This window comes from Eptatretus burgeri, chromosome 7 (assembly GCF_056783735.1).
Source record: "Eptatretus burgeri isolate ZD-2024b chromosome 7, Ebu_testis_v1, whole genome shotgun sequence".
Taxonomy (NCBI): Eukaryota; Metazoa; Chordata; class Myxini; order Myxiniformes; family Myxinidae; genus Eptatretus; species Eptatretus burgeri.
The window spans coordinates 8579278-8598074 of record NC_140967.1 but is presented as its reverse complement, the minus strand read 5'-3'; the positions used below and the strand labels follow the sequence as shown (position 1 = coordinate 8598074).

The 18797-nt window shown below is 48.0% G+C and overlaps 1 long non-coding RNA gene across 1 annotated transcript in view; it reads left to right on the top strand.

The window, feature by feature from the left end:
* Positions 1-18797, top strand: part of LOC147022629 (uncharacterized) — a 50256-nt gene that overhangs the window by 22512 nt on the left and 8947 nt on the right. The window contains exon 2 of the long non-coding RNA XR_015059680.1: positions 887-1029. This is a non-coding gene — a long non-coding RNA (uncharacterized LOC147022629). The remainder of the gene's footprint in view (positions 1-886; positions 1030-18797) is intronic.

Genomic DNA, 18797 nt, shown 5'->3' with positions numbered 1-18797 from the left:
ATTCTTCTTTGACAGATTATACTTTTCGCATGGATAGGCAACATGCTTCGGTTCTATGTCGCCGATTGTATTGAGCGCAGCCTTCCGGGTAGCTTCACAGAGTGTGTTCCATTCAGCTGTGCACGAGTTAACATCCATGTCATCACATTTGCCCAGCTCCTCCTCTAGGTTTACTGCTTATCATGCAGTGGAATCCTGAACATCACCAGTCAGATGGACATCGTGTCGATCACGTTGATGCACAGTGATATAGTCTGTGAGGTGCCAGTACTTTGACCTTGGATGCATCCACGATGTTTTCAACTGATTCACCTGTTGCAAATCTACAGGTTCCTCCACCGTTATACCGAAACCACCGCCCCACTGAAAACGACGGCCCCTGCCATTGCCGCCATGAACGCCACTGACATTAACCGTACTTCCTGTTTTTAAGGACGTCATGAAGAACACAAACAACAGGCATGAAGAACTAATGAAACATGTTCGATAGGGTGGTATGTAAGACGCTGCGCAAATGGCGGTAAACTTCTGAGAATGTTTTTTTTTCGACAACCTTTAAAATATTTCTTTTATTTCAATTTAATTATATTCTTGAACACAAACACAAATCGCCTTTTTAGCACTTTGAAAACCCTTCCATTTAGCAGTACTTGTACAAAAATATTACAGCATTTTACATCATCATAACCAATCACATCTGCCACTCATGGACCCCGCCCATGTCCTTGTTTCTCAACACAGTGTGGGGTAAGGTGTTCTATGAACTCTCAAGTTTAACACTTTAAAATGTTACTTTGTTCATGAACACCCTAGTTCTCATGAACACTTTAAAATGTTTTGTACTTGTTTACAATGGATCACTTCCTGTTCCATGTCACTTGGTCAGGTCAGGTATGGGAGCATGTGCCAGAACAGCGTCGCTGTTCGGTACTCCGCTGCGTCCAGCGTCGCTGCGTCCACTTTCCACTTTCCACCGATACTCCAGGGGCCTCCGTCTGGCCATCCCCCAGGAAGATGCCGGGCCTGTTGGTAGGTGTATATAAATCTGTGCTGAAGTGGTGAAAGTTATTTGTATTATAATGTACGGGAAGCAGAAGGACCAAAGTGACTTTCCAAGAGGTTTGGTAGTAAAATCCCGTTCATTTCTGAAATCTGTCGAAGAATGAGGAAATCTGATTGAGGCGTCGCTTATAACAGTATTATATCTACCAATAAAAACAAATATGAGTACAAAATACCCACGACCAAGGAGACACCTGGGAGAAAAAGACCATACGTATCGCCGTCAAACAAGTCATGATAATGTTACAAAGGATATGTCTTCACGGCACCCTGATGTGTCACTTGCACTGGCATGGTAAACATCATCAGGAGACTCTGGCCCAGTGGAAGAAGTAAGAGGTATTGTCTAAGTAATGCAATTTCATATATATCCAACAGATGGAAGGGTTCGTGCATGATGGAAACTTGTCCTTTCGTAAAAAAGAATTGAAGCTCGAATGCATGTTGCAAATATTTTAGGTCCCCAGAGGTGGAGTAATTGGTCTAGGGATTTCAGCTGGCATTGTTTGGGATATCTCTTCCCATTTCAAGGCTGAATGAAATCCATGGAGTGTTTAGGGATCATGGCCAAACAGGTTCACACTTTCATGTTGCTCACGTGTACTTCGGAATGGCAACGCCATAATCCATTCAGCTCATGTGGTACGAGGCCTGGTCGAAGTACATGGCACGGACTTATTTATTTTTATTTATCTGACTTGGTCACAGTCTCTGAATATCAATTTCACTGAGAATCTTTGTGATGTAATGGACAATGCCACCAGGACTCACCCGCAATGACTGACCTCTGATGCCATCAAGCTTGGCTCTCATGAAGGAAAGATAAAAATTATTACAAAACTTAATTTCTCATCTCATTAGAGTTGATGGTACATAATCCATTGTGGCCGTTCAGGCCGGAGTCGGTGCAACCTTCTATGGGATTCATTTTGCAACAATTTAACCGGTGAACGTAGCAGTGACTTTGCTAAGCGAAGCTCGAAGAGGCGTGCGCTGTACATCTTTCGATTATTTCACATCCTCAGCTCCTTCAGGCCAAGATGGGATTCACTGGCCGATAAAGCCGTGCTGGAGAATCAGGCCTTTCCTGTCTAAGGTGGTTCCGCGAAGAGCATGCTGGGTGTGGCGAGGTGCTGAGATTTTTTTTTTCTCTCTTTGCCATTGATCTAGGAGCGACTGTCAATAACCTTCAAGTATCTGCGGAAGGGAAGATTTCTTATCTATCCATTAGACAGTACTTGAAGAAAAGGGTTAATGCCACAGCTCTAAGTATCTTGGGGATAGGGTAATGGACATTTTGTTTGTGAGCAGTAAATTTTGGTGCTGGCCGGCGCTGCTTTGTTTTTCTTGTTCTTTTTGCCATGGTCTTATTGATCAGGAAACTGTGAATGCTAGGCTCTTAGCCTCGGCCTATAATTGTCTGCCATTGTATAATGAACGCATGAAGGTCTGTGCAGTTTTGAATTGCTTATATTTCTTATTTATTCATATATGTAATGATTTCGCTGTGACATCACAAAGGCTCCCTGTGATGCAGTATACAGTGGCCTACTCAGGGCTGATTTTCACGAATTGAAACATTCACAACCAGGTGCGGACTGCCTCGATCTATGCCTTCTTGGCACGAGATGCAACAGCAACAACAAACAGTTAAAACTGCTCTGCAGATTCAAATCAATGAATTTTGTGCTCGGTTTGCTGTTGAATGATGAGTCTAAATTGACAAGTATAAATACTTTTGATGGCCTAAGCATAAAGGATAATCTTTAAGTCTCCTTTCCTCCCTCTGCCCCACCCCCTCCCCTCATGTAGGAGTCTGAGCCTGATGTGTACAACCTGATGCACAAGTAAACAAAAGCATGTTACATAAATCTAAAGTTTGACAAAATGTTGCCACAATAAATTTAACGTTCACCTGAGTTGGTGCACACACCTTGGATTAAGCAGAATCAGAGAAGGTTCAAAAAAAAAATTCCCCAAATTATCTCTTCTCATGTTTGTAAGTAAAACAAGTCTGAAGGCGACGATGGTTCACGAGCGGTATTTGACGATGTAGATTGTTTCAGAAGTCAAGGATGAGACAATGTGATAATTTTTGACTTAGTTATAATTAATTATAGTGGCCTTCAATCAACACCTCAGAACAGATCACCATATTCATATTCATGGTGAGAGCAGACCGACCAACCAATTGGTGATTGTTCTCGTTCATCATTTGTGTTGATGCGACCGCTTTTAGTCGCTGGCTTGAGAAATGAGCAAAAATCCTCAAAATTTATCATTTTTCTCTGACCCAGATATGGTATGTCTGGTATGGTGAGTTACCAGTGACTGCGGGGTTGGTGCACGGTGCGGTGCCAGAAAAATAGTAAATCATGATCTTATTATTCTGTTTCATTTTTACCTCAACCAATGAAATAAACTGAGCTCATGAAATGCCTTATATGAAGCCATATTATGGAGAAACATTTCTCCAAGAGACGACACTCGATGAAGTAATAAGAGTTCGGACTCGTGGCTGATTTTTTTTTCATCTGAAAATACAAGGAAATTATGTGAATGTGTCGTCACTCCCAGAATACGACCAGGCATTTGAAAGTTTTCTTGACAAATGCCAATAAATTCATTCCAAACCACCTTTTCAATTCTGGTACAATTCCGATAAATTTGAAAATGTGTCCTTTATTTGACAAAACCAAGGACACCGACAATGCAGTAGAGAAAAGGATCAACATGATGTGGTACTAGTGACAGGTTATTAGCCGCAAAATGTCGAAAACCCGGTTTCGTTCAACAACTTTCAAAATTTGACCTTTGCATAACCTTTAAAGGTCACAAAACAATGTTGTGCACATTAAAATAAGGAAACAGGATACGTGCTATAGCTCATTGGAGTGAGTTCGTTGAAGAAGGTCGAAAACCCGGTTCGATTCCCACAACTTTGAAAATTTGACCTTTGTGGCCTTTAAAGGTCAGAGGTCAAGGATTATGACCTTTGGTGCAAAACTTCCTCTGGAACATTCCAGGAACAATATAACGTCATATCAGCTATGTGGCATTTCGCACTCCTCGGATTATCCATACTTTGATGAAATCAGCGTAAAAACAAACTTGAAGGGGGCACCACGGGCAAGGTGTTCGAGATAGAGCAAAATGGTTTGAAGACTTTAGGTGGGGAATGACCTCAAGATTATGCATAAAAAATATTGTCATCCTAGCTCTCAAAGTTTGGGCGGTCGTATGATTTTTGTCAAAATTCGCAATTTTCTAAGTTTTTGACCTTGTGACCTTGACCTTGGGACTAAAATGAAAAATCGGACAACGACAAGTTTTAGATAATTCATTTTGCTATTCAAATATCGAATAACCCATTCCATTCAGTCAATTCCCTCGGAGAAGATAGATTTTTAATCCGACTACCCCCTAAAAATGGCTATTTTTTGGGCGTAGCTCCGCCCACAATGGCGTAGCCACGCCCTCATCCAGGAAAATACAACGAGACATTGATATGGAACACAGAACCAAGTTTCATCAAGATCGGATCAAAGTCCACGGAGTTATGCTCTGGACAGACAGACACACAGACAAGCCGGAAGGCGGACATGGGTAGTTGCCTACCCAATAGAACTTGACGCCATGGGCCCGTTCGATGTGGAATGACCTTAGGATTAAGCACAACTACATTCATGATTCCAGCATCAAGGGTTAATGCTGCAGATTGTTTTTTCGTTAAAATACCCTCACATTTCGAGGTTTTTCGGCCGTTGCTCGGCAACGGTGGTGTCCATAGCAACGGTTCTCATTTGCACACAACTAGGTCATGGTATGAACCTACCAACCAAGTTTCATCGAAATCACCATTGTATTAACGGAGCACTGGACCGAACAGAGGGACAGACAAACATATCGACGGAAAAAGTGATAATAAGGGTAGAACAAATTTCAAATTTTTTTTTTTGAAAAAATGTTTTTTTTCGACTCGATCGACTACTCAACATGTCGACGGAAATACTGATAGTACGGGTAGAAGAAAAAAAAAAATTTTTTAGAAAAATTAATTTTTTCGACTCGATTGACTACCCAACATAACGAATATAGTGGTCACTCTGGCGCTCGTGAACCAATTAAACTTTTCGATGAAATGTAATCATTGTTCATGAGTAGTAAAGGCATACAATGTAATGTTGTAGTCATCCAGATTTGGGAAGAAAGCTTATTTTAAACGAGAACGGTACTCGGTAGAGCACATACCTCCGCCAGGCTGAACAGTTTGCGTTTTGTAGCCCACTGATAGGCCAGATCTGAATTCGGAGTTGAACCAAAATTTCATCGGCTTGGTCTTGTCACCTACTAACTCATCCACCAAGTTTTGTTTGAACTCGTCCTTAACTTTTTTAAGATATTGTGCCATATATTGTTTTTGGCGCTACCTAATGATGAAGAATCACTTCGAAAAAATTATCGGGTCCGAATCCAGATCTCCAACAACATCAAATTAATTCGTCCTTGTCACACACTCAATCTCTTCACCAAATTTTGTCTGAATCCGTCCACATTTTTGTGAGATATCCTGCTCACAGACAAACAAACAGGGGTGAATACGTAACCTCCGTCCACCTTCGATGCCCGAGTAGCTGTAAATGGAGGAGATGCACTTCATGAACTACATTTGTATTACACCAATATGAGACCTGTGATGAGAAATCAAATTAGTATCGTGAAAACAAATGTCATCTCATCCCAAACACTATCCTGCTAAAAGTAACGGACATCAATTTCCAGTTGTGAGAATTACCCACGAATGCATCTGAATTGCAAAACCACAAATACCATAACAAGGATTAATAGTCAAGGAACAATCTCGTTGCTTAGTTTCAGAACATTATGTCTACGAGGAAAGAATTAACAGAGCTCTGACAAGGCATCACAATCAGTTCTCCAAGAGTGGGCAACTCCATCAGGATGATTTTAACCATTGTAGTCATCCCCAAATATACCTACAAGAACATCATCATGAATTGCAAGTTATTAGGCAACACAAGCCCTGCGCTATCAAGTCAGACAGGTCATCGAGAATCACCGCACAAGAGGGAAGTGAATCAACTGATTGATATAACAAAAGAGAGGTAACTGTTTCTTTATATTATGCAGAAATGTTGTTTGGAGAGAGTGCGTGGAAATCATTTGGAATGGTAGGATACACCAATGTAGCGAAAGGAGCTATGAACTCCATGAAATAGAGACCATTGAAAATCTGAACAGTCTCCACAAGGCACAGTTTCACATGGTATGGTGTGATGAATTAGTAACTGAGATGTTTGAAGTCCCCTCTCTGGTGGACATTTCACACAAATTACACCATTCCTCCTTCATAGAAAGTGTAAGCTCCAAGTCGAGGCTCTGCTTGAGAAACCAGATATTTAATGTCGTTGTCCTCGAAGCAATTCCTAACGGACACAGCAGGACAGCAAGGCACACCTGTTTCTGTAAGAGTCTTCAAAATCCATCCATTCCATTGGGACCATACTCTGTACAGAGCGTCGGTGCTGCCGAAGCAGTCTCTTGGGCTATTGGGCACAATGCTGGATGGGTCGCCACTCCAACGCAGGATACTCTAATGGCTCAATCATCCCAGCAAGCTGGTACTCATTTTGCCGACTTCGGAAGGATGGCAGACTGAGTCAACCCCACCCAGAATTGATTCACCGGCCAAGCAGGATTTGAACGTAGGACCACAGGATCCCGAGCCTGCCACTCCAACCATTAAGCCAACACCAGGCATCTTCAAAATTGAATTATATCAAAGTTGCCAATACCACCATCTTTTCTAAAATGGCATAATAAGACACTGTCATGAAGTGCAGTTATTATCTGACACCGGTGTATCTGTTCGTGTGTTATGGTTTTGTTCTTTGTGTCATTTTAATAGTACAATCTTCTCTTGTCATTAAAGACACTAATAATGATACCCTTTAAACAAGCAACCCGCCATGGCTGAGCAAGCAAAATTAAATGACAATTGGTCCCCATGTGGTATGAATCTTTGTGTAATCAACGACGGAATCTCATCCGTACTTTAAATTCTGTGACACAGCAACAGAGGATGCCTTCAGGTACAAATATCCATCTCAATGCACTTGCTGAAATTACTGTTAAATATTTAACAGGATTGCTTTTTTGCACAGCAACAATGGATATACAGACTTTGCCTGCCTACGAGAAACTTACACGTACGGAGCAGGGTACCAGAACAAGGTTTGTAGAGGTAAATAAGGGAGTCGGAAAGTAGCGGAGATGGCTGAGATAAAAGGATTAAAAATGAAAAGGTGAGATGGCAATGCATTGCCAATTCAAAATAATGGAGGAAATGATGAGATTGGATAGACGCAGAAAGCTATGCTGAATGAACACCTGTGACCCAGTGAGGTGGGAGGTAGTTGTTTGAAGACACAAGAAGGAAGAGTTTCAAAACCTTTTGATAGACCAGGCTAGACTTTTAGAGGTCAATAAGTCACCTGGGATGAGAATCCAGCAAGCAGTGTCTGTTTTTCAGTCATATTATCTGAAAACGTAGTGTCCAGGGTTTTACACTATGCAGTATAATCACATGATGGACAACTGTTCGACAGCTGCACAACCCAGGCCTGCAGTAAAGTTTCAAGTGGCAATATTTGTGCCAAGTGTTGTTTCAAGGGTTCAGTTTGAATCAAACTGGATTGATCTGAAAATATAGCTTGTGAAGCTTGGATTCCAAATTAAATTGCAAAAAGAAAAAGAGCAATCAGAGATGGCAACCCTCACCAGGATTTGGTTTGTGTGGTGTTTGTGTCCTGGAGTGTTAAGTAATTAATAATATACAAAATTAGAACTTCTACTTTATAACTGCTGGCAGTGATGACTGGGTACCAACACGTCCTGCTTTGACGTAACCCCGCTTTGATCGGACACCTGACCCTGACCCATGACGTTTAAAAAAAAAAAATTTAGTTGCATTTGGAATGGGATTCAAATAAATTAAATTCAAATCAAATGGAAGACCAAATGCGTACAGTCCTGCATTGGAATAATCAGAAGGAACCGAAACAAGCAAAAATATAAGATGAAGTCATCAGGAGGAACCTGGATAGGATTCACATTTCAGCTGCTACTCCTTTACCCTCAAACCCATCCAGGCACAGCCAAGTGAGCCTTATTCAAAAAAAATGAAAATAAAATAAAATAATATAAATGCACATCAAAAAATCAAATAATTCTGGCTACCAGACCATGTGTCCGATCAAGTTGAAATTTAAAGCATGCGTTCCACATCACTACTCGATCATAATTGTAAAGTTTCATGTCGATTGATTAAGCAGTTCCAGAGAAAACATTATTTAATATTGTTGCGGTCTTCGCGCCCGCCGGCGTGCGAACGGCCACGTAACTCGAATCGCGGCACGTCGCCCACCGGACGGACAATCCAGTCGTGACCCTCTCGGACTAACGCCGGGAACCAGTCACGGGTGGACCTTTCGGTCTCACCGCGATCGAGCCAATCAGCCCCCGCGTGGGATAGGGTTGCTCGCCAAATTCGAACTACCTAAGTACCCACGCGGAGGGTAGACCGGGCGATCGCACCTCGCCGCAGGTCGACTTCGGACACGCGCCACTTAAGCGACCCGTTCCGTACTATCAGAATAACCGAGCGGTGTTATCGTCGACCTCGACGGTTCGATTAATTATCGGGCGTACTCAGCCCACTACCAACCCTTTACGTGAAGCAAGATGGGGATTCAATGGGGGAAAAGACGAAGCGAAGCGGGAGACAGTTCAACAATAAAGCACATTTATTCGCGACGAACGGGAAAGCACACAAATACAATTCCACCAAATGCACACAAAAAAAAGAAAACACAATTCCATTTACACAAAAAGCAAACATAAAAGTGAAAACACAGTGCAGAGCTAATACCGACTACCGAGCACACGGCAACACTTATACAATTCTACCTCACAGACGGCGCCGACAACACATACCCAAAACCAAGGAAAAGAAATACCCTCAAGAATGAGGTAGGCCTGGGGCCGAGACCAGGTCGGGCCTACCCGTCTGGTGATGAGACGCGGAGCGGCGATGGCCCCGCAACCCGCGGGCCTCGTGGACAGTGCCTGGCAGGGGGGTGGGAACGGGGCCCCTTGGTCGCACTATCTCAGCGCGGGGGGAAACAGGAGGGGGTTGCTGATGCTCGGGGTATAGAGGATCTTTATTATGTGCGCGACGAGCGTCTCCACCTCGGCCAGGTCGCGCTGCCGGCCTCCCAGGGGTGCAGCTCCCTGCACGACGCGAGCACCCCCTCGTCCGCCCTCGCCGCCTCTCCACAGCTCGTCCCCTCCGTTCCGACTTCAACGCACACGACGAGCAGCTCCACCGCCCGCGAAGTCTTGACTCTCTGTTCCGACTCCTTCTCCTCGTTCCGACCTTTACTACTCGTTCTGCTGACTCTTTCGCTCCGACTTTTACGACTTCTTTTGCTGACGAACACCGTCCTTTTATCCCCCCGTAACTTCGCCTTTGACCCCCTCCCTTTGACCTTTCAACTCGCTCCCCATTGGCCCGAGAAAAAGTGGGCGTGAAGGCTTTTTGATCCACAAATTTGCATATATCGATCGCCCTGGGGGCGGGGCCAATTCGCCCCTCGCTCACCGATTGGACGGCAAAAAGTGGGCGTGTGTCGTTTTGGATCCGTTTTTGAAGCAGAAAATCCGTGATTTTGTACACGCTGTTCAACGTGCGCCCTACACGAGTCCAGCATCGGTGCCCATGAGTGGCGCGAGATGACGGTGATGCGATGGTGGCGAGTTGTGACGGTAAAGGTCGTGGCGGTTGTGGTGAAGCGGTGGTTGTGGTCGGTGGTTGATGTGGTTGTGATCATGGCGGTTGGTCCAAAATAAAGATAGTAAAAGAAAAACGGCTATCCTAAAGAGTCGCAGCACGTATAAATGACATGTATTCCCACTAGACAACGGGTTTGGGCCTAACTACACATGCACTTACCGAGATACCTCACCTAAGGGACCTGAATGGTGGTTTGCGAATCTGGTAACCACAACAATATTTTTCTTAAATTCATTATGGTTTCCAAGCCAATGTGACATCAATTATAATTCCTCAACATCCTTGAACACGCATGCCTTGGGGAACATATATGTGAAGTTTCCCCTTGATCTGTCCAGCTGTTCTGGAGAAGAAGATTTATATGTTTTAGGGTAAATCCAATATGGCTGCCAAACCATGTGAACTATAATGTTATATGTGTGCACCTTTTGTTCGTCATGGATAGGTGGCCAACAATTCCGGGGAGTCTGGTGGGAACCGACATAGCTTCCCCCACCTAGTGGTCTTCTCACCCGACCCCCCGGCCCGCAACAATATATATATATATATATATATATATATATATATATATATATATATATATATATATATATATATATATATATATATATATATATATATATATATATATATATATATATATATATATATATATATATACACATACATATTTTCACAAAAATATTTTCCATGAATTATAGGAGGGATACATTCAGTATATATATATATATATATATATATATATATATATATATATATATATATATATATATATATATATATATATATATATATATATATATATATATATATATATATATATATATATATATATATGTATATCTGGTGTGTTGGCGCAGTGGTTAGGGCAGCGGCTTGGGATCCAAAAGGTCCTGAGTTCAAGCCCCGTTGGGCCACTGAATTAATACACCAGGGGGTTGACTCAGCCTGTCATCCTTCCGAGGTCGGCGAAATGAGTACCAGTATACTGGGCCGGTGTATACCCCGGTTAAAATAGGTGTACCATATCCCTGTGTCGTAAGGCGACCAGGGTTGTGTCAGGAAGGGCATCCGGCGTAAAACATGTGCCAAATCACTATGCGGATCATACGGATGATCCGCTGTGGCGACCCCTAACGGGAGTAGCCGAAAGAAGAAGAAGAAGATATATATATATATATAGTTACGGCTGTGGAAATTCGCAATACACCATAAAGGTTCCTGAGATTAGCTATGCTGGTAAGTGAGCATTCAGATTGCTTTCCCCACCGTTGTTTAGAGGGATTTCTTCATGTTTGCCGGGCTGCAACTCTTTGAGATAGTGTTTTTCTTTACCTATCGTTATTTTAAACCTCCACGCAAACAACAACCGCCACCAAGTACGCCGCAACGCCTAGCACGCAACAAACCTACACGCAAACAACAACCGCCACCAAGTACGCCGCAACGCCAAGCACGCAACAAACCTACATGCAGACAACAACCGCCACCAAGTATGTCACAACACCAACCACGCTACAATTTCCCTCACAACAACCACCACCATCTTCGCCATTACCCCCGCTTCCGAACGTCATCCTCCACGGTCCACGCTACGATGGTTTCCGCGTCTGGAACCGTCCGAGAACGCAGGCAGGATTGACAGAACAAAAGCTCTTGCGGAGCCTGTGGGGTTTTTCCCGCCTATTTTCCCCGCGCTTGGTGTGAAGGGAAAGGAAGGGAAAGGAAGGGAAAGGAGGGAAAGGAGTTGGAACGGTGCTTGGGCTGCACAACGCAGTCTCCGTGCCAGCTCAAGTGGCACACGCAATGAGCACAACGAATGGATGCATGAACACAAACACGGTGCACGGGCTGCCACTGCAGGCCCGTGTTGTAGCTGCCAACAGGGCAGTTCTCGCAGCTTGCAAACTGTTGCTTTCTGATCCTGGCGCACATGGAAATGAACAGGGGGGGGCAAAGCAAAAATTGAACGGGGCTGGTGAACGTGGGCAGTGGGCATGGCATGGCAAAGGTGGCAGGCAAACACAGCCCGCAGAACAAGGCCGCTGCAGGCAAACACAGCCGGCAGACGAACTGGCCGGCACAGGCCTCGAAGTACCACAGCTGCAGATGAAGTGGCCGGCACAGGCCTTGAAGCAAAACACGGCCAGCCGATGGCACAGGCCTTGCAGCAAAACAACAGCTGCCGATGAAGTTGGCCGGCCTCCGCCTCGAAGAAAAACACGGCCAGCCGATGGAGTTGGCTAGCCTTTGCCGTTCAGTGGAGGTTGGTGGAGGGAGTGCGGTGGTGCTGGCCACTTGGAAGGCGGGCTCGGACCTACCTACCTGTCTCCCTCCCACCTATCGCCTTTGCCTGTCACTGTACATACCCACTCCCTTAATTTGTCAAACCCCAATTTAGCCCCAACTTATTTTTTTTGTTGTTTTTATTCTTACTTCCCCACTATAAATCGTCCCCTAACCCCCTTTATCGTCTTTGTTCGGCTAACCTATCCTGTCACCTAGCCTACTCCCAACCCCTACGTTCCCTTCCCGGAGGGGAGCCAAGGGAGAGCTAACGTCCTGTGCCGAGGCCCAACGAAGCCTCAGAATGGCCTCCCCAGAGTTCGGCGATCTTAACACCAAGTGGGTCCAGCGGCCCACAACGACAGCGAGGGGATGGATGGTGCGGAGGGGTACATCTCCTAATCTACCCTAACCATTTAACTGTTAAACTACCCCGGGGCTTTCAACAAGCGCCTCTCGCTTAAACTATTGGTTCTAACAACCCAGATTCCCGTCGCCTGTGTTGGTGTCCTTACAATTTCGGGCCTCGCCCCCAATTTTCTCTCCGTGCCCTCACACGGTCTCCTGGCTGGGACACGTGGCTCCCTTTGGCAGGCACGACCCTCTGCCGAATCTCCCGCTATGGCACCCCCGGGCACTACACTGCCTCCGAGCCTACCAGCTCCCTAACACCGGGGAGTGCCCCCCATGGCACCTCCCCTGAAACGCACACGTGGCAGGCCGGCCTCCCGGGCCCCTTTCCGAGGGTCACCCGTGCCCACAACACTGCCCACGCGGCTAATGGCGCCCCGGGCCCCCGCACCAAGCAGGCGCACCCGTGCCCACTACTCTATCCCGGCCCCCCATGGGCCCGTGGCCTGCCGCGGCCGACTAGCCTGGTGCCCGGGGTACCCACTCAGCGATACTCACCTTTCGCAGCCACGCTCCCAAGCCCGTCAACAGGGCTCCTGCACCCCTCCAAATGGGTTTCGAGCCTACACTCCCACCAACAACAAAAAGACCTCCAATTTTCAATTTGACTAACCCCCTAACTCACTTTATACTGACCCCGGGGTCCCTTGGGCGGGAGTCACTCCTCCCCCCAATCACTCATCGCACCATGCATTCCCCATTCACTCCATACACACAGACCCGCTGGCCTCACTCACTCACCAAGCACATGCTTCCACTTCACTCACCAACAACTCTTCAACACACACACCGCTGAACTCTGCCATCCTCCTAACTACATCCCCTAACTAACTCGTGCTCCCACGTCGTCCCTTAAACTAGTAGCACGTTCCTTTTAACACTACGTAGCTAAGCTACGTCCCCTCTACACATCCTCAGTCTGTCACTGTCTCCAATAAATCATTTTATTTCCCAACCTAAATCTCACTAAATCCCTCTAACTAATCCATTCCACGGACTCCATGAGGACTTACTCCTGCCCCATGAAGTCGGTCTAACTAAGCTAACCCTTCCCCCTAACTAGTTTTCATCCTGTGCCCAGGTAAGGGGGTCTTTCACCCCTTGCCCAGGAATCCTGTACACCCGAAAGTGAGGCTTGCTTTTTTTTTTTTTTTTCCATGCGCAGCACCTGCGCGGCAACTCAGAGCTCGCGCACTTTGCACCTGCCCGTGACGTCATGCAGCTGCACGTGTTCCTCGTCCCTCCTTGGACGGGACCATCCGGCAGAGATACCCCTCCTGCCGGATTCCAACCCCACGTGCAGCCATGGCGTCACCGTGCGCAAAAAAAAAAAACACAAGCCACACGTCTCGAGGGGTTCCCCACGCGAACACATGTGCTTTGCCCGTTGGAGCTTAACACACACGATCGCGTGGAGAACCCGTCCGGTCCAAATCCATTTACCTGCCTAAACTTTGTCCGTCCGCGGGATCGGCAAATCCACCGCGTGCGTTTCCGGACCGGGACTTCACTCTCGCAAGCGAGCACGTGGTGGTCTCGTGCGTTGCACAGCACGAACCGCGTGCTCACTGCTGGGTGAACCCGGCACGGTCCTCGAAACAACTACAGCCGCTACTCGGCTTTCTCTCCTCTGTCGCCGTCTCCGTCTCCATTCCACACACGCATACCTGCGTGTTACGACGCACACAGTCCACACCATCACATTCACACCGGGAGATGCGGCTGCGTGCTCCCGCATGCCAACCGACATCTCCCTTACATACCGCTCTCTCACACACACGGTCTCCCTTGCACACAGCGACCTTGCACACGGCCGTTCACTCACGCGTGCCTCACTACTCTCACACCGTGCCTCATCCACACACGCGGGGGCACTCACCCGCTGTGCCTCATCCACACACCGTGCCTCACTCATACACGCGGGGGCACTCAACCGCGGTGCCTCATCCACACACCGTGCCTCACTCATACACGCGGGGGCACTCAACCGCGGTGCCTCACTCATACACACGGCGACACTCACACACGCGGTCTCTTCCACACACGGTGCCTCACCCACACACGCGGGGGCACTAACCCGCGGTGCCTCACTCACACTCCGTGCCTCACCCACACACGCGGGGGCACTCACACCTTGCACCACACACACAGGGACAACCACACTGGGGATTCGTGTCCCCACAAGGGTCTCCGGGGCCTCTATACCCCCCAAGCTCTCCGTGCACCCGTCCACAGCACCCGTCCCCTCAACCTCGCAAAGCACGACCGAACTCACCTGGTCGTGACTCGCCTCAAGGGGACATACTCCCTCCCCTTGTTCCTGGAGGAGGCCATCCAACTGCTCGCACCGGGTCCCTACACGCTCCGCGAGCTCAACCCCATTGTCCTCCACTACCTCCGTGTGTGCGTGCGCGTCACTTACCCCGTCTTCATCGTGTAGTCTTCCCTCTATCGTTCCCATCTCCCGTGTCTCTGCCAACTCTTCACCCTTTACCTCCCTTGTCTCAACTATTATTTCTGTTGTCGTCACCTCGTGTCTCGTCTCACACGTTTTGGTCTCCCCATTTAATTTTTCCCTTTCGGTCATCGTCACGACCCTCGCCCAACACGTTCCACGAATTATTTTTTCACCCGCCTCCACCGCGGGCCTGTCAGCCCTTGCACCCCCACCCAGCTCGTTTGCTCCCACACGTGGAGTCGCCATTTTATCTCCCCGGTCACGGCCTTCATGCCTGCCTGCAGGCTTCGGCCCATGTTCTGCGTCTCACCCACGCAGCTTTTTCATTTCTTCTTTCATGTTTGCTTCCATTCCGTTTATTTGCTGTGTATTCGCATCCATCGTCGTTTTCACTTCATTTGTATTTGTATCCATCTTTTCATCCATTTTTGTGTATTCGCATCCATCTTTTCGTTCATGCCTTTCATTTCGTTTTTTATTTCATTTGTATTTGTATCCATCGTCGTTTTCACTTCATTCATTTGTTTGTTCATTGCCGCCAGCATGGCGCATAGCTGGGCCATGTTGGATGCACTCAGCTGAGCCGTTTCGGCAAGGGTTGGGGAAGGGTCTTGGTGGAGAGGGGGGGGGGAGGTGTCATACACTGCGGCCGCTGCCGCACCCATTTCAGGTTCTGGGTTTAGTTGGGCGAGTCCGTGTTCCTGCACAATCAACATTTCCTGCTCGGGGATTCCATCCTGGACCATGGACTCTACATTATTACACATATACATTTCTAATACCCCTGGCTCCCGCTCGCCTTGAGACGCCATCTTGACTCTCTGTTCCGACTCCTTCTGGTGTCAGGAGTGGGATCGGCAAATCCACCGCGTGCGTTTCCGGACCGGGACTTCACTCTCGCAAGCGAGCACGTGGTGGTCTCGTGCGTTGCACAGCACGAACCGCGTGCTCACTGCTGGGTGAACCCGGCACGGTCCTCGAAACAACTACAGCCGCTACTCGGCTTTCTCTCCTCTGTCGCCGTCTCCGTCTCCATTCCACACACGCATACCTGCGTGTTACGACGCACACAGTCCACACCAGAAGGAGTCGGAACAGAGAGTCAAGACTTCGCGGGCGGTGGAGCTGCTCGTCGTGTGCGTTGAAGTCGGAACGGAGGGGACGAGCTGTGGAGAGGCGGCGAGGGCGGACGAGGGGGTGCTCGCGTCGTGCAGGGAGCTGCACCCCTGGGAGGCCGGCAGCGCGACCTGGCCGAGGTGGAGACGCTCGTCGCGCACATAATAAAGATCCTCTATACCCCGAGCATCAGCAACCCCCTCCTGTTTCCCCCCGCGCTGAGATAGTGCGACCAAGGGGGCCCCGTTCCCACCCCCCTGCCAGGCACTGTCCACGAGGCCCGCGGGTTGCGGGGCCATCGCCGCTCCGCGTCTCATCACCAGACGGGTAGGCCCGACCTGGTCTCGGCCCCAGGCCTACCTCATTCTTGAGGGTATTTCTTTTCCTTGGTTTTGGGTATGTGTTGTCGGCGCCGTCTGTGAAGTAGAATTGTATAAGTGTTGCGGTCTTCGCGCCCGCCGGCGTGCGAACGGCCACGTAACTCGAATCGCGGCACGTCGCCCACCGGACGGACAATCCAGTCGTGACCCTCTCGGACTAACGCCGGGAACCAGTCACGGGTGGACCTTTCGGTCTCACCGCGATCGAGCCAATCAGCCCCCGCGTGGGATAGGGTTGCTCGCCAAATTCGAACTACCTAAGTACCCACGCGGAGGGTAGACCGGGCGATCGCACCTCGCCGCAGGTCGACTTCGGACACGGGCCACTTAAGCGACCCGTTCCGTACTATCAGAATAACCGAGCGGTGTTATCGTCGACCTCGACGGTTCGATTAATTATCGGGCGTACTCAGCCCACTACCAACCCTTTACGTGAAGCAAGATGGGGATTCAATGGGGGAAAAGACGAAGCGAAGCGGGAGACAGTTCAACAATAAAGCACATTTATTCGCGACGAACGGGAAAGCACACAAATACAATTCCACCAAATGCACACAAAAAAGAAAACACAATTCCATTTACACAAAAAGCAAACATAAAAGTGAAAACACAGTGCAGAGCTAATACCGACTACCGAGCACACGGCAACACTTATACAATTCTACTTCACAGACGGCGCCGACAACACATACCCAAAACCAAGGAAAAGAAATACCCTCAAGAATGAGGTAGGCCTGGGGCCGAGACCAGGTCGGGCCTACCCGTCTGGTGATGAGACGCGGAGCGGCGATGGCCCCGCAACCCGCGGGCCTCGTGGACAGTGCCTGGCAGGGGGTGGGAACGGGGCCCCCTTGGTCGCACTATCTCAGCGCGGGGGGAAACAGGAGGGGGTTGCTGATGCTCGGGGTATAGAGGATCTTTATTATGTGCGCGACGAGCGTCTCCACCTCGGCCAGGTCGCGCTGCCGGCCTCCCAGGGGTGCAGCTCCCTGCACGACGCGAGCACCCCCTCGTCCGCCCTCGCCGCCTCTCCACAGCTCGTCCCCTCCGTTCCGACTTCAACGCACACGACGAGCAGCTCCACCGCCCGCGAAGTCTTGACTCTCTGTTCCGACTCCTTCGCCTCGTTCCGACCTTTACTACTCGTTCTGCTGACTCTTTCGCTCCGACTTTTACGACTTCTTTTGCTGACGAACACCGTCCTTTTATCCCCCCGTAACTTCGCCTTTGACCCCCTCCCTTTGACCTTTCAACTCGCTCCCCATTGGCCCGAGAAAAAGTGGGCGTGAAGGCTTTTTGATCCACAAATTTGCATATATCGATCGCCCTGGGGGCGGAGCCAATTCGCCCCTCGCTCACCGATTGGACGGCAAAAAGTGGGCGTGTGTCGTTTTGGATCCGTTTTTGAAGCAGAAAATCCGTGATTTTGTACACGCTGTTCAACGTGCGCCCTACACGAGTCCAGCATCGGTGCCCATGAGTGGCGCGAGATGACGGTGATGCGATGGTGGCGAGTTGTGACGGTAAAGGTCGTGGCGGTTGTGGTGAAGCGGTGGTTGTGGTCGGTGGTTGATGTGGTTGTGATCATGGCGGTTGGTCCAAAATAAAGATAGTAAAAGAAAAACGGCTATCCTAAAGAGTCGCAGCACGTATAAATGACATGTATTCCCACTAGACAACGGGTTTGGGCCTAACTACACATGCACTTACCGAGATACCTCACCTAAGGGACCTGAATGGTGGTTTGCGAATCTGGTAACCACAACAATATTTTTCTTAAATTCATTATGGTTTCCAAGCCAATGTGACATCAATTATAATTCCTCAACATCCTTGAACACGCATGCCTTGGGGAACATATATGTGAAGTTTCCCCTTGATCTGTCCAGCTGTTCTGGAGAAGAAGATTTATATGTTTTAGGGTAAATCCAATATGGCTGCCAAACCATGTGAACTATAATGTTATATGTGTGCACCTTTTGTTCGTCATGGATAGGTGGCCAACAATTCCGGGGAGTCTGGTGGGAACCGACATAGCTTCCCCCACCTAGTGGTCTTCTCACCCGACCCCCCGGCCCGCAACAATATATATATATATATATATATATATATATATGTATATATATATATATATGTATATATATATATGTATATATACACATACATATTTTCACAAAAATATTTTCCATGAATTATAGGAGGGATACAT